This window comes from Mobula hypostoma, chromosome 4, assembly GCF_963921235.1.
Source record: "Mobula hypostoma chromosome 4, sMobHyp1.1, whole genome shotgun sequence".
Lineage (NCBI taxonomy): Eukaryota > Metazoa > Chordata > Chondrichthyes > Myliobatiformes > Myliobatidae > Mobula > Mobula hypostoma.
The window spans coordinates 56,408,444-56,420,752 of record NC_086100.1 but is presented as its reverse complement, the minus strand read 5'-3'; positions in this window follow the sequence as shown (position 1 = coordinate 56,420,752).

Below are 12,309 nucleotides of genomic sequence, written 5' to 3'. Positions count from 1 at the left end.
CAATGTTAATTCATTTTCTTTCTTACAGATATTTCTTGAACTGCAGAATATTTCCAGAATTGTTTGTTTTTAGTGCTGTTCACTCACTTTTGCAGATCTTTTTTTTTGCTTTACATTTGCTAAATAGATTTACAGATTTCTTTGAAACATGGTGTCAGATAAAAAGTGGGAATAACAACTGGATTAGATTAGACGACTATTATAGCATCATGCACTGATCCATTCGTTCATCCTGAGCTACCTGATCATTCTTCTCCGTCTACTTGATAGACTATTGTTCCTGCCCTTTTCTGAGGCCGTTACTTTTCTATATCTCTAGCTCATTTTAGGCTAGAGGCTTCCTTATTCATGGCCACGTACATTCTCGTGGCCCAGTATTATTCCCTTTTTTACCCACTTCTGGAATTCTCCCCTTTACTCTTTTAAATGCTGGCATGACTCAATGTTCTGTGTTGCCTGTATAGTGGTTGGCCCCACCACTTTAATGCAAACTGAAAAGTTAATTTCCTTTATAATTCCTTGTAATATCAGTCCTTGACAACTTTCTAGGATCAGCCAAAGACTGCTTCTTCCCTCTGACATACAGATTCAGACCAATCTATCCCTACCTGCAATGGATATCCAAGTCCTAACATCACATGACTAACAATAATCTGACAATGGTAAAGGGAGAAAGAAGTCAGTGCAGGCTCCCCCTGTGGCCCTTCCCCTCATAAATAGGTATACCCCTTTGGATACTGATGAAGGGGGATGATCTATCTGGGCAGGGTAGCAGCAACCAGACCAATAGCACTGTGGTCGGCTCTGAACCTCGGAAGGATAGGGTGAAGTCAGGCAGAGCAATAGTCATGAGGGACAGATTGGAGATTCTGTGGCAGCAAAAGAGACGCCAGGATAATGTGTTACCACCCAGATGCTAGAGCCCAGGATGTCTCTGAGTGGTTGCAAAATATTCTTGAAGGGAAGGGTGAGCAGTCAGTAGTCGTGGTCCATATTGGTACCAATGACATAAGCAGGAGAAGGGTAGAGATCCTGCACAGTAAGATTAGAGAGTTAGGAAGGAGGCGAAAGAGCAGGACCTCCAAGGTGATAATCTCCAGATTACTCACGGTGCAATGAGCTAGTGAAGGTCAGAGCAGGAAGATAGCACAGATGAATGAGTGGCTGGGGAGGTGGTGCAGAGGGCAGGATTTCAAATCCATGGATCATTAGAACCTTTTCTGGGAACGGAGTGATCTGTACAAGTGGGACAGGTTGCACCTGAACTGGAGGGGAACCAATATCCTGGGAGGGAGATTTGCTACTGCTATGAGGGAGGGTTTCAACTAGATTTGCAGGGGGATAGGAACCCAAATGAAGAGTCAGAGAATGGGGTGATTGGTGCAGAAGTAGAGACAGCTTGAAGGGAGATTTTGAAGAAGGTTAGGCGAATGATAGAGCAAAAATGCGCTCAGCCAGATGGTTTGAGATGTGTCTATTTTAATGCAAGGAGTATCATAAACAAGGCGGATGAACTTAGAATATGGATCAATACGTGGAACTATAACATTGTGGTCATTGCAGAGACTTGGATGTCTCAGGGACAGGAATGGCTGCCGAGTGTGCTGGGCTTTAGATGTTGCAAAAAGGACAGAGAGGGAAGCAAAAGAGGTGGGGGAGTGGCATTGCTAATCGGGGTTAATATCACAGCTGCAGAAAAGGAGGAAGTCATGGGGAGATCGTCTACTGAGTCAGAGTGGGTGGAAGTCAGAAGCAGGAAGGAGACAATAACTCTATTGGGTGTCTTTCTATAGACCACCACCCCCCCCCCCCACCAATAGTGACAGAGATATCGAGGAGCGGATAGGGAGGCAGATTCTTGAATGGTGCAATGATAATAGGGTTGTTGTAATGGATGATTTTAATTTTCCTACTATTGACTGACATCTCCTTCGAGCAAAGGGCTGGAATTTGTTAGGAGTGTTGGAAGATTTCCTGATGCAATATGTAAATATGCCAACTAGAGGAGAGGCTGTACTTGATCTAGTATTGGGAAATGAACCTGGTCAGGTGTCAGATCTCTAGGTGGGAGAACATTTTGGAGGTAGTGATCATACCTCTATCTCCTTTATCATCGTGCTGGAGAGGGATAGGAGCAGACAGTTATGGAAAACATTTAATTCGAGAAGGAGGAAATATGATGCTATTAGGCGGGAACTTGGGAACATGAATTGGGAGTAGATGTTCTCAGGGAAATGTGTGGCAGAAATGTGGTGAAGGTTCAGGGAACATTTGCATGGCTTTCTGCATAGGTATGTTCCATTGAGAAAGGGAAAGGGTGGAAGGGCAAAAGAACCATGGTGTACAAAGGATTTAGAAATCTAGTTAAAAAGAAAAGAAAAGTTTACGAAAGTTTCAAGAAACTGGGTATTGTTAGAGATCTAGAAAATTACAAGATTGCCAGGAAGGAAGTTAAGAATGAAAGTAGGAGAGCTAGAAGGGATCATTGTGAGCTGGATTAAGAATAACTCCAAGGCGTCCTACAAGTATGTGAAGAGCAAGAGGATAAGCCATGTGAGAATAGGATGAATCAGATGTGATAGTTGAAACATGTGCATGGAGTTGGAGGAGGTAGCAAAAGTACTTAATGAATAATTTCTTCAGTATTCACCAGGGTAGGGGACATTGGCAGTTATGGGGATGGCTTACAGTGGACTGAAATGCTTGAGCATATAGACATTAAGAAAGAGGACATGCTGGAGTTTTTGAAAAGCATTAAGTTAGGTAAGTTGCTGGGTCCAGATGAGGTATACCCCACGCTACTGTGGGAAGCAAGGAAGGAGATTGCTGAGCCTCTGGTGATGATCGTTGCATCATCAGTAGGGACAGCAGAAGCACCAGAGGATTGGAGGGTTGCCAATGTTGTTCCCTTATTCAAGAAAGGGAATAGAGAAAAAACAGGAAATTATAGACCAGTGAGTCTTACTTCAGTAGTGGACAAGTTGTTGAAGAAGATTCTGAGGGACAGGATTTATGAGCATTTGGAGGGACATAATCTGATTAGGGATAGTCAGCATGTCTTTGTCAAGGGCAGGTAATGCCATACGAGCCTGGCTGAATTCTTTGAAGATGTAACAAAACACATTGATGAGGGTAGAGCAGTGGATGTAGTGTATATGGATTTCAGTAAGGCATTTGATAAGGTTCCCCATGCAAGGTTCTTTCAGAAAGTAAGGAGGCATGGGATCCAAGGAGACCTTGCTTTGTGGATCCAGAGTTGGCTTGCCCACAGAAGGCAAAGGGTGATTGTAGATGGTTCGTATTCTGCATGGAGGTCGGTGCCAGTAGTGTCCCACACAGATCTATTCTGGGACCCCTCCTGTTTGTGAATTTTATAAACAACCTGGATGAAGAAGTAGAAGGGCGGGTTAGTAAGTTTGCTGATGACACAAAGGTTGGGTGTTTTGGAAGGTTGTCAAAGGTTACAACAGAACATCGATAGGATGCAGAACTGGGCTGAGAAGTGGCAGATGGAGTCCAAACCAGATAAGTGTGAAGTGGTTCATTTTGTTAGGTCAAATTTAAATATAGAATATAATATTAATGGTCGGGATCTTGTCAGTGTGGAGGATCAGCCAGATCTTGGGGTCCATGTCCATAGGACACTCAAAGCTGCTATGCAGCTTGTCAGTGTTGTTGCGAAGGCGTATGGTGTGTTGGCTTTCATCAATGGTGGGATTGAGTTCAAGAGCTGTGAGGTAATATTACAGCTATATAAGATCTTAGTTAGACCCCACTTGGAGTACTGTGTTCAGTTCTGGTCACCTCACTACAGGAAGGATGTAGATACTATAGATAGTGCAGAGGAGATTTACAAGGATGTTGCTTGGATTGTAGAGTGTGCCCTATGAGAATAAGTTGAGTGAACTCGGCCTTTTCTCTTTGGAGCGACGGAGGATGAGAGGTGACCTGATAGAGGTGTATAAGGTGATGAGAGGCATTGATCGTGTGGATAGTCAGAGGCTTTTTCCCAGGGCTGAAATGGGGGCATAGTTTTAAGGTGCTTGGAAGCAGGTACAGAGGGGATGTCAGGGATAAGTTTTTCACACAGAGAGTGGTGGGTGCATGGCATGCACTGCCAGCAATGGTGGTGGAAGTAGATACAACAGGGTCTTTTAAGAGACTCTTACATAGGTACATGGAGCTTAGAAAAATAAAGAGCTATGCGGTAGGGAAATTTTAGGCAGCTTCTAGAGTTGGTCACATGGTCAGCACAACACTGTGGGCCAAAGGGCCTGTAATGTGCTGTACATTTCTATGGTCTGTGTCCTATGTCAGCGGTCCCCAACCACCGAGTCACAAAGCACGTGCTACCGGGCCGTGAGGAAACGGTATGAGTCAGCTGCATCTTTCCTCATTCCCTGTCACGCACTGTTGAACTTGAACATAGGGTTGCCAACTGTCCCGTATTTGCCGGGATATCCCGTATATTGGGCTAAATTGGTTTATCCCATACGGGACCGCTCTTGTCCTGTATTTCCCCCGCTAAGGTAAAGTGTTCCTATGAAACCTTTTGTGCCGAAATGGCATAAAGTGAAGAAGCAATTACCACTAATTTATATGGGAAAAATTTTTGAGCGTACCCAGACCCAAAAAATAACCTACCAAATCATACCAAATAACGCATAAAACTAAAATAACACTAACATATAGTAAAAGCAGGAATGATATGATAAATACACAGCCTATATAAAGTAGAAATAATGTATGTACAGTGTAGTTTCACTGAACAGAATCACCAAAACTGATTTGTAGAGAAAAGAAATCGGCACGTACACACATGTGCACGCGCACACAGGTGCCCGCACAAGGCTTCATGGTCATGGTAGTCTTTCTCGGGGTAAACACAAGTGTCCCGTATTTGACTGCTGCTTTTGTCCCTTATTTGGGAGTGAGAAAGTTGGCAACTCTAACTATAAAAGACATGTTGAGGTGAGTTTAACCCTACTCGAACACCCCCCCCCCCATTAGTCGGCCAGTCTGCAAGAATATTGTCAAAATTAAACCAGTCCGCAGTGCAAAAAAGGTTGGGAACCCCTGTCCTATGTTCTAATGAACAGACTTAAATAAAAATATCGATACTGATTGATTATTTCTGAAGCGTATGAAAAGCAATTCTAAAATTTACAGGTGTGAACAGTGGGCCATACAAGAAGACAAGACTAGAATTAGGCATTGAGAAATACAAGGTACCACAACAGAAAAGTGTGTGAAAGGCAAATTGAAGCATATAAACAAAAGAGTAACAGGGATGAAAAGGAATTGGAGAATAGGGTGGGGAATTGGAGAATGCCTCATATTTATTCATATTGCATATGTAGGATCATCATGAAAATTTGATAGATTACAGAGTTTTCATTGAAAATGTTATGCTGCACATTCATTAAGGAAGATGGAATGAATAAGTTTTCAATTTGTTGCCCCTGTGTAAAACTGCAATTGCAGGTCATCCTTCTGTAATATGAAATGTACTCTTTCAACTATAATTAACATTAAGGAAAAGCCAAATCAACAGGTTTTTTTAACAAGCGGCCAATCTGCAATGCTAATTTACACTTCGATGTTAACTGGAAAAAGTACATTCTACTCAAACCTCGACCGGACCTGGATGTCAATTTGTCTCTATCGCAGTAATAGGAAGAATTCATGGATACATTGTTGATCAGATATTTTTGACATCTTTGTTATAATGCATGTAACATTAAAGGAAATAGCCATCACTATCAATTTACTACTCTGTTAAAAGATCCCATTTTATTGTTCACTATAAATCAAATCATAAGCATGTAAAGGTAACATTACTGGACAGTGCTTTACATTCTACACATTCTCCTGATTGGGGATGATAATATTAGATAGGACAAAATCAATGTGAAACAAAAAATCATTTTAATATTTTAGTCAGTTCCAAAATAATATCTCTGTAAAAGCTGTTTTGACATTTCACATTGCTGAGAACTAGCTAGAATTCATGAAACATGTCATTAATCATTATTGCTGCTATTTTTCTCTATTGTTCTCAAACATTTTTCACTGTTGGCTTTGTAACTTTTATATAGTTGTGATAAATAAGTTGACTCCCAGTTATTGAATTTATAATTGCTCCTTCTCTGTTCTTGTTCTTTTGTACTGAAATTTCCAAGAATATGTGTTCTTTAAGGGGTGATAAAAATAAATAATCAAATATGTTGTTAGTGTTTTATTCAAAGTTACACCTAAAAAGGAATTTCAGAATAACTTTTAAAAAGCAGCTGTGGCCTGCAACTGTTGGCGCTAGCCCCATATCTAAACTGGCTCTGTGGCTATGGCCTGCAGCCATTGTGCTCCTGGACCAGCTTCTCTCACCTCAGCACTGAACTGGTTCTGTCGCTGTGAACTCACCTTTGGGGTCTCTGCAGTTTATGTTCTGTGTATTATTTCTTTACTTTTCATTATTGGCTTGATTTGTTCTCTTCTTTTTCAAAAATTGAGTATTTGATGGTCTTTGTTGTGTGCTTTTTTAAAAAAAAGTCATTTATTGTGCTTTTCTGTTTTGTGGCTGCCTGCAAGAGATGAATCTTGAGGTTGTATATGGTCTACATTCTTCAATAATAAGCGTACTTTGAACTTTTTGAACTAAAAGCGATAAGGATAGTGTTGGATGGATTCAGTTTAGATGGTTCAATAACTTTAATCACTTGATGGATATTCTATTAAGATCATGAAATTATTCTATCCTCAATTTAATTAAATGTATTTGACAGTTCAGCTCTTTCATTGTTTAGCTTGAATGGGTTGCCCAAGAAACTTCTTTTACTCAAGTTGCAGAGCTCATTACTGCTCTGCTAATAGAACATGAAGAAAATCTGGTTCATTGGATAATCAATTTGAATATATTTTAAAAAATGCACATTGTTCATTACATTTACTGGGTTAAATTGGCTTGTACTTGTATTAATGTAATTATGCACAGGAGAAATTATAAAACCTTAGTCAAATTCATCTCAAATTAAACAGCATAGAAGACATAGCAAGTTATTTCTCAAAAGATCTCTTTTATTAAAGTGTACTTAGGAGTAAGTGAAATTTTGTAATGCAATCAAATAACTGTCAACTCATACGTTTTGGACCATTGCATATTCTGACCAATTGGGTAGACAGGAATGATGCAATATATGTGTTTTTTTTTATTGTGACCAATTATGTAATAATGATAGTATTTAGTCTATTTAAATACAACTATATTGGTTCTTTAGTAGGGCAGAACACATGCTGATTTGGTAGTCTTAGTATAGGCACAGTTAATATGGACAATAAATATTCACATGACAAATGATCTTAAATCTGTAATGTTAGTTATTTCTCTTTTCACAGGTACTACCTGACCTGCTGTGTTTTTGCAGCTTTTTCTACTTTTTACTTCAGGATCCCATCAACCACACTATTTGTGATTTTCAATGTATATTTACTGGCTGATATTAACATGTCTTGTTTGGAAGCTTCAATGCAGTATAATGAGGTGAAAGATATGGTATGTGACATAGTGCACCTGCAAAACTGTGACTATAAGTGAGACTTGGTCAACATTCAGTGTGTGATGAGTCAAAGTGACACCTAACAGGCTGACTGTGGCATTGGGTTAGGATAGAGAATACTTAGGGCACAAACAGGGAGTTCTCCAGCACTGACAGAGAACAAGTAAGCAGCATGAGGTGATCATCTTTGCAGGTAACAAGTTAGCTGTGCAGACCAGAATACAGTGTAGTAGCGGGGAGCTTTAGTTTTGCCAAAGGAGAAAATATCATGGTAATAGTGTTGAATACTTCTGTAGGAAGTCTATGCTCCTACATCAGCATGTCTGAATCATTCATCAGATGTGCAGAAAGGAGGAAGAGGCTTCTGTTCTCACAAACAATAGAGAAATGGGGGGGGGTGAGAAACAAAGGAAACCGTGCAGCTTACAACTGAAGTTGCAGGAAAGAGAAGGGAACCATCCACTGAGAAGAACTGATTCAAAAGCATACCACATGCGTATCCCCCCCACCAACAGTGAAACAACATGAATGTCTTGTGTAGAAGGTGGCTCAAAAATTCAAGGATTATCAGAACTTCAAAAACCAAAATTCACAAGCAGAGGAATGAGGTTATATCAAGTCACTGGGTCTACATTCACGAGTGTGAGAAGATTCAATCAAAATTGCTCAAGAGAGATCTTAACTTCCACTCGGAAGTCTGAATGACAATGTCCATAGAAATTGTGGTGAAGAGTATTAGGGAAATTTATACTGCATCAGTGTCTGGAGAGATGATAGCCTGGGACAGTCAACGTCTGGTCTGAGTCTCACTCGTATTTGCAATGGAATGCAAAGTTCAAAGTTATTTATTATCAAAGTACATCTATGTCACCATATACAACCATGAGATTAATTTTCTTGTGGGCATACTCAATCAATCCATAATAGAATAATAATCATAATAGAATCAATTAAAGACCTCACCAACTTGGGGGTTCAATCAGCGTGCAAAAGACAACAAACTGGGCAAATACAAAATTAAATAAATAATAATAATAAATAAATAAACAATAAGTATTGAGAATAGGATGTGAAGAGTTCTTGCAGTGAGTCCACAGATTGTGGGAACAGTTCAGTGATGGGGCAAGTGAAGTTGAGTGAAGTTATCTCCTTTGGTTCAAGAGCCTGATAACTGTTCCTGAACCTGGTGGTGTAAGTCCTGAGACTCCTGCACCTTCTTCTTGATGACAGTAGTGAGAACAGAGCATGACCTGGGTGGCGGAGGTCCTTAATGATGGATGCTGCTTTCCTGCTACAACACTCCATGTCGATGTATTCAATGGTGGGAAAGGCTCTATTCTTGATGCACTGGACCATATCCACTACCTTTTGTAGGACTTTATATTCAAGGGCATTGGTTTTTCTGTACTAGGCTTTGATGCAGCCAGTCAATATATTCTCCACCACACATCCATAAAAGTTTGTCAAAGTTTTAGATGTCATGCTGAATCTTCACAAACTCCTGATCTTCCAATGAGGACTAGCTCATGAACTTCTGGTTTCCTCCTCCTGAAGTCATTAATCAGCTCCTTTGTCTTGCTGACATTGAGGAAGATGTTGTGGCACCACTTAGCCAGATTTTCAATCTCCCTCCTGTATGCTGATTCATCACCACCTGTGATTTGGCCTATGACAGTGATGTCATCAGTAAACTTGAAAATGGCATTGGAGCTGTGCGTAGTCACAGTCATAAATGTAAAATGAGTAGAGCAGGGGACTAAGCACACAGCCTTGTGGTGCACCTGTGCTGATGGAGATTCAGGAGGAGATGGTGTTGCCGAACTGAATAGTCCATTTCCCTCCATAGTTGCTGGTTGATCTGCTGAGTTCCTCCAGCATAATGTTTGTTGTGCTAGTTTTACTTTGTTATTTGTTGAAACTGGAATGCTAGGTACAGGTTAACAAAACAAAAGAGCACTGAATACTTTCTTCAAGAAAAAGAACTATTGATTATGGCCATGGGAATAACAACTAACAGGAAAATTAGCAACTTACACTTTGAGGATGAAGGCAAGACAAATGACATCTGGACTGCAAGGGAACAGATAGCTGGGATATATGGGTGGAATGGGCAAAGCCAATAATATTGAGAAAACTGGATTACACAGTACCGTTCAATGAGAACCTGCCAGATGATACTCCACCTGAGATAGGCTTAAAGAAGTTTTCTAAGAAGTTGTCGTCATTAGGTAGTATGGCACTGGTGGGGCTTAGAGAAACTGAGGCACTGAACAAGTTGAGTTTGGAAATAAAACAAGTTTCAGAAACAGCAATGAAGCAAAGACATGATACCTAAGTTGAAGGTAGTGTTGCAAGGACGAGGCTGAGGATGAACCCAAGTGCAGGACACAGGCACAGAGGCAGAGTTGTGAGGCATTAACACCACCGCAAGTGGGGAACCGGTATCCAGGGGAGTCTTTACAAGGAGACAAGTTTTACGTAGTGTATCCAGGAAATGATGCAGAGCTTAGAAGTGACAGTCCCAAGGAATCAGGAAACGAGGTTTACTCATACTAGGGTCGACCAACGAACTGACAAAGCATGGCTGTGCCGTCCGAGTTTTATCCTATGTTCGCTGATGGGAACCAGCTGTGCTGTAATTAGTGGAACTGGGAATGATTGGAATTCAGATGAGGGGATTACGGCCCAATTAAGGAGGTAATAGCAAGATGGTGAATTGCCAGACAGGACCATGACAGTAACCCCCCTCAATGGTAGCCTCCAGGCAATCTTCCAGCCTTGTCCGGATGGTCCCGATGGAAGACTTGGATGAGGGAGAGGTCCAGGATGAAGGAGCAGAGAACCCAGGAATGCTCCTCTGGGCTGTACCCTTCCCAATCGACCAGGTATTGGAGGCCCCTGCCCCGATGGTGCACATCTAGTAGCCATGCATGGTGTATGCCGGTTGGTTGTCAATGATCCAGGCAGGTGGAGGGGTGTCTGTCGGAGGACACAATGGGCTGATGGAAAGTGGTTTTAATTGGAAAACATGAGAAGTAGGGTGAGTGTGCATAGATCTTGGTAGTTGAAGTCAGACTGCTGTGTGGTTGATGATACTTTCGACCTTGAAGGTTCCCAGGAAGCGAGGGGTGAGTTTCTTAGGCTCATTTTTGAGAGGGTTGTCTTTGGATGAAAGCCACACCATACGCCCAGGTCGATACTCAGGCGCAGGAATCCAGTGTCGATCGGCAATCCTCCTATTGCAATCAGCTGATCTGAGCAGGGCCGTGCGTGTGTCCTCCAAAACCTTGCAGCACCAATTGATATGGGCCTGAACAGACAGCACCACAATCTCCTCTTCTTGTGTAGGGAACAGCGGGGGTTGGTACCCAAAGGAGCACTCGAAGAGAGACCTTCCGTTGGCAGTACTAACCAGATAGTTGTGGGCATACTCAACCCACGAGAGATGGTCATTCCAGGTAGACGGGTTGTTGGTTGTAATACAATGTAGCATCGCCTCAAAGTCCTGGTTGACCTGTTCCGTTTGCCCGTTCGTCTGTGGGTGGAAGCTGGATGACAGGCTGACCAAGGCACCTAAGGCTTGACAGAAGGCCTTTCATACCTGAGAGATAAATTGCGGACCTCGATCGGAGACGATGTCCATGGGGATTCAGTGGAGGTTAAAGACGTAGCGGATGAGAAGGTTGGCAGTTTTCTGAGCAGAAGGGAGTTTAGGGAGGGCTACAAAGTGCACCGCCTTGGAGAACCGGTCTACCACGGTGAGTACAGTGGTGTTTCCATGTGAAGGGGGGAGACTGGTGATGAAATCTAGGGCGATGTGCGACCAAGGATGACCAGGGACAGGTAGGGGACAAAGTAATCCTGCAGGTGGCCGATGGGAGGCTTTCCACGGGCACAGGCGGAACATGCAGAGACATAGGAATGGGTATCCGCCTCCATGGAAGGCCACCAAAAGGGTCTTCTCAGGAGAACCAGGGTCTGATCACTCCCAGGGTGGCAGGCCAACTGAGATATGTGCCCCGCCCCCACCGGAGAACCTGAGATCTGTCGGAATCAGACACAAAAAGGTGACTGGCGGGTCCATTGCTGAGGTCAGGGTCATCCCATTGGGCTTCCTTTACTATGGACTCAATCTCCCAAGTGAGGGTTGCCACCACACAGGATGGTGGGAGGATAGTCTCTGGGCTGGAAGCGTCTTCCTTGGAGTTTTATTGGCGGGAGTGTGCATCTGGCTTCCTATTCTTGGACCCTGGACGGTATGCGAGGGAAAACTTGAATCGTCCAAAAAAAATAATGCCCAATGGGCCTAGTGGGAGTTCAAATGTTTGGCGGTCTGAATATATCCCAGGTTCTTGTGATCAGTCCAAGCAATAAACGGGTGTTCCACCCCCTCCAGCCAGTTTCTCCACTCCTCCAATACTAGCTTAGCCGCCAGTAGTTCCCGATTCCCCACATCGTAATTCCACTCGACAGGGGACAGTCGGCGAGAAATGAAGGCACAGGGATGAAGCTTTTCGTCCGGACTTAATCATTGGGACAGGACTACTCCTACCCCGGAGTTGGAGGCGTCCACTTCAACAGTGAATTGACAGGAGGGGTCCGGATGGACTAGGATGGGAGAGGTTGTGAACCACCTCTTCAGGTCAGTGAATGCCGAATCAGCCTCAAAGTCCCAACTAAAAGGTGTGGTAGGTGAGGTAAGTTAGGTAAGTTGGGTAAGGGGCGCTGCTACCTGATTGCAATCCCTGGCTACTCA